Source organism: Gracilinanus agilis, chromosome 4 (genome assembly GCF_016433145.1).
Source record: "Gracilinanus agilis isolate LMUSP501 chromosome 4, AgileGrace, whole genome shotgun sequence".
In the NCBI taxonomy this organism is placed as follows: Eukaryota; Metazoa; Chordata; class Mammalia; order Didelphimorphia; family Didelphidae; genus Gracilinanus; species Gracilinanus agilis.
The window spans coordinates 506601364-506606091 of NC_058133.1; positions in this window are offsets into that span (position 1 = coordinate 506601364).

Consider the following 4728-nt stretch of genomic DNA (forward strand, 5'->3'; position numbering starts at 1 on the left):
CAAGGAAAAAAATAATTAAAATGTTTTAAAATAAAATATATATAGTTTACAATCAGTGGCACACTGTGTCAGTCAAGGAGAGGTAGAATACAAAGGTTCCTCACCCAAAAAGGAGGCCCATCTCCTTTTTAAACTTGGCCATGATCCACTGTGTGAATGCAAATGATTTTTACAAAATAGCAGATTTGATTCTGGGAAAATGGTGGCTTAGTCTGAGCAAAACCTCAGACCTCTATACCCTTCCACAATGAGATAGTAAACAAAGAGCTGCAAGGAGAAAGAAAACCAAATATAACAACAGGACAGAGCTGGAGGATCCTACTGATGGACAGCTCAAGAGGTACAAAAAGAAAAAAAGACCTGAATTCCTGAACTGTTGGGTTTGAGGGTAAGGAAGAAGGATAATCCCAGGACCCCTCCCCCATGTGCTGTGCAGAGTCTCCAGTGGCTCCTGGCATCTCTGGGCTGGAAAATGCACTAGTCTGGAGAAAAAGTCTTGCTAGCACCAGGTTCTAGACATTGAACACAGACACAGGGAGGTGGAAAGAGGAAAAACGCAGAGAGGGCACCCTAGACACAGCTAAAACTCTCCATCTTGCTTCCCCCCTTCTCTCCAGGTGTTAGCCTCAGGACACATCAAGCCAGACAGATCAATCCCTTGATTTTTTTTTTTTTACACAATTGATTTAGTTCCTTGTATATTTGAGTAATTAGACCTCTGTCAGAATTTTTTGTTATAAAGATTTTTCCTCAGTTTGTTGTTTCCCTTCTGATTTTGATTGCATTGTTTTTGTTTGTTCAAAACCTTTTTAATTTAATATAATCAAAATTATTTATTTTACATTTTCTAATTTTTTTTAACTCTTGCTTGGTTTTAAAACCTTTCCCAGATATCTGACAAGTATACTATTCTGTGTTCATTTAATTTACTTACAGTTTCCTTCTTTATATTCAAGTCTTTCAGCCATTCTGAATTTATTTTGGGCACCAATCAGGGATGGATAAGCTTGCCAACAACAGGATATTAATGATATTTATTCAGATGCTCTGCTTTACAAATTATATTGTGAGAATAGTACCAGGGACTCTTTATTTTCTGCCCATTTTGTTGTCATTATGGGTTAGAAATTCCAACAGATCTTCATTTGTCTTAAAGAAGGATGCAACCTTTTTAGTGCTCTGGCAATCAAAATCTGTTAAATAATTGCAAGGGGTATAGGTCTTGATTCTTTGTTCACAATGACTTCCAAGTGATTTTTCCTAAGTGCCCTCACTAACCATGTAGATGGAGAGACTGGAAAAGGTCTGGATGGACAGGGACATTTGGAGATACAGAAAGAAGGAAAGAAGAGAAGAAAGGAGAGAAGAGGGATGAGGGGAGAGGAGACAAGAGGAAAGGAAGAGAAGAGAAGGCAGGATTAAGGAGAGGAAAAAAGAGAGGGAAGGGAGGAGAGAAGAGAAAGGAAAGAAAAGACAAAGGAAGGAATACAATTTGGAGAGAAAGGGTATTGGCATAGCTGTTTTTTTTTTTATCATAATGCCACTCTTTAGTGATGAGCCCCCTGCCTCATATACTATAGATATCATCTCTGTGATTTGCACCATAGCTCTGCTGAACTCAATGTTATCTCTGTAAGACATCTCCACTGGTCCTGTAGTCACCAAATTCTTCTCAGTACCCAACTTCCAAGGTTTGATGACTAGCTTATCTTTCTCTAACAAGTAAGGCCATCATTGAATCTCAATCACTTCATCTACCTAAGGAAAGTTAAACAAGCCAAAATCTTGCCTGGTTCCAAAATCAGTGCTTTTTCTGCTACTCTAGCAGTGTTCCTAGGAATAACTCAAAATAATTGTTCTGAGACTTATGGGGACTTGGAAGAGAACTGAAGAGAAACTAGGGGTCTTCTCAAGTTTTTAGACCTGGGGTTATGTTCACAAGGGCAGAAAACACACCACCTGCATTTTAGGACAGGGAAGGCTGGGAAGGCAGTAAGAGTGAGTCTAACACCTGGGAAAACTTTTGTGGACATGGAGATCTGGTGGCAGCTACTACAAAGTAGAGAGAGCTGTGTCTCCTGGAATCAGAGAGAATTGCATTCTTTCCCTTCCATAATTGGCCGGTGTCCATGACAGAGAATTCATATTCACATTTTATATGCACAAGCAGCCAATGAGGTTACAAAGATGTGCCAGCATACATTAGTGGCCATTTTCTGGGTCAGTGGAAAAGATAAAGAGGAAGAACAGAAATTAACCTGAAAGAGTTGCTCATGACGAGGTAGTGTGGCAAAATATTTGCTAGGACATGGCACCATCATGTGTCAACTTGCATTCATGACGGGATTTCTCTCTCTCTCTCTCTCTCTCTCTCTCTCTCTCTCTCTCTCTCTCTCTCCATCAATTCCATCAGCTATGGAAAATATAGTTTCCAGGTTGTCAGCATAATTCTCTAGCCTCCAAGGTGCTTCCTCCAATTGGGACATATCTACTTGCAATGATCTTAGTTCATAGAAATGTCTCCCAACTTCCTTGCATTTTAATATCAAATAATTTTTATGAGCTATATCAAATATAAAACAACTAAATACCATGGGAAAAATCTTAACTATGGAATCCTAGGAACTGGGTTCAAATCTTGGCTTTCTACTTACAGCTTTCATGACCCTGGTTCAGTTACTCTTTGGATCTCAATTTCCTCATCCACAAAATTAGAATATTGAACTAGATGGCTTCTGAGGTCCTCTCCAGCTTTAAATCTATGATACTCTGGCCTGCCCTCAAGGAGCTTTTATTCTAAAGGTAGATGGGGGCAGGATAGTATTTATATAGTGAAACATGCTCATAAACCAAATAGAATATAATGATCAAACTCTACTTATTCAACAGAGAGCAATGGAATTTTGAAGGAAAGAAGAATCACTGTTGGCTACTTGGATCATTCAAAGCTTCATGGATAAGGCAGTTCTTTAGCTGAGTCATATTTTTAGGACTTCTGTCACTCTGGGCAAATGACTTCACCCTGCCTCAGTATCCCCATCTGTAAAACAAGCTAGAGAAGGAAATGGAAAAACACTCCAGTATCTTTGCAAAGAAAAATTTCAGTGTGGTCACAAAGAGTAGATACAAGTGAACAACAGTAGCAACAAGGTCAGATGTAGTGATTTTGATCCCACTCAACTATATAATAAACATATATTTAATTTTCTAAAAAAACCCTTACCTTCCATTTTGGAATCAATACTGTATATTGTTCTAAGGCAGAAGAATGGTAAGGCCTAGGCCATGGGGGTGAAGTGACTTGCCTAGGGTCGCACAGCTAGGAAGTATTTGAGGCCAGATTTTAATTTTTAAAAAAGAATTTCTAGGGAATATGTCTGAAGATGGTCAAAGAGAAAAGGAGTGAACACACAGAAAAAATCCACATCAATCCTTTTTGATTTGATTTGCGTTGGAGTGATGTGGAATTTTCGGGAGGAAGGACATTCATTACGTTCGGTCCCAGACAGGATCATTCTTCAGATCTGGGGCCTGAGGAAAGGGGTTCTTGTTGTTTTATACACTTAGGTTACATGACTGGACACACATGATTGGTCACATATAGATATAAGGGACAGTTTACATGATTGAATAAAAAGGGGAGCATCTCTGCATCCTTTTGCCGTATTGTTCAAGGGGAAGCAAGACAGAGAAGGGTTTATGGTTCCCAGGCTTGTATAGTCCTTAGTATGGTACAGACAGTATTAAGTCTGGAACATCAATCCATCGTGGCTTTGTCATGTCATAGCATGGGAAGTAGCAGAGCCCTATGAAGTGGAACTACTTGCTTTGTTCTGGAGTTCCAGCAGGTGCAGGGGAAGGAGGGGCTGATATTGGTCATCCTGTTTGTACTAAACTTCTGTCAGCCTAGCGAAGCCAGTCCTTAGAGCATAAGGGGGTCCCTAAAGGAGGAGAGCTGAGAATTTTCCACTACAGGAGGACTCAAGGTAAATCTTGGTAGAAATGTTGTGGACTACAAGTGCAGCATCAGGTATCTGATGTCAGATAGGGAAAGTATGTTGGTTTGCTTTGCTTGATTTCATTTCTTTGTTATCAGGGAGGCATCTTGATGGAAGCCAGAATGAACCTGAATCTTTGGGGATTCCAAAATAATGATGATTTTTAAAAAAAGTATAAATAAAACATTTTTTTAAAAAGCTGTATCTGAGGACAAGGGAATATTTAGGGCATTAAGGGATTAGATAACTTGGCTTAGAGAGAAAGAAGAAAGAAGAAGAGGGATGAGGTAAAAGCCGTGTACACAGTGGAGTTCCCCATGAATTCCCCTTCTCCAACACACTTTTATAAATTGTTTAGAGAAGGGAGGGTTTGCATAGTAAGATAGTATTGGAGCCTGGTCCAGAGTGGAAAGTCCAGTGAGGAAGGAGAGGGCTGGCAGACATTTAAGAGCTAGGCAAGGAGTTAAGACCCAGCAATTCTCTTAGGTTCTGGCATGTTGGCTACAATCTGATCTTGAGTTTGAAACAAGAGAGTCAGCAGGAATGGACTTAGAAAATGAGACAAATGCCCGTTGACTTTAGAGAAGTATAATTTGCTCTTGTCTGATTCTCACTGGCTGGAAAATTTGAGTTCTCAAAAGTTGTTTTTTTTTTTTCCTGCTGAATACTTTGTTCTTATATTGTTGATAGTGTACAAAAAAGAAAGCAATGAAAATCTTGGGAAGTAGAT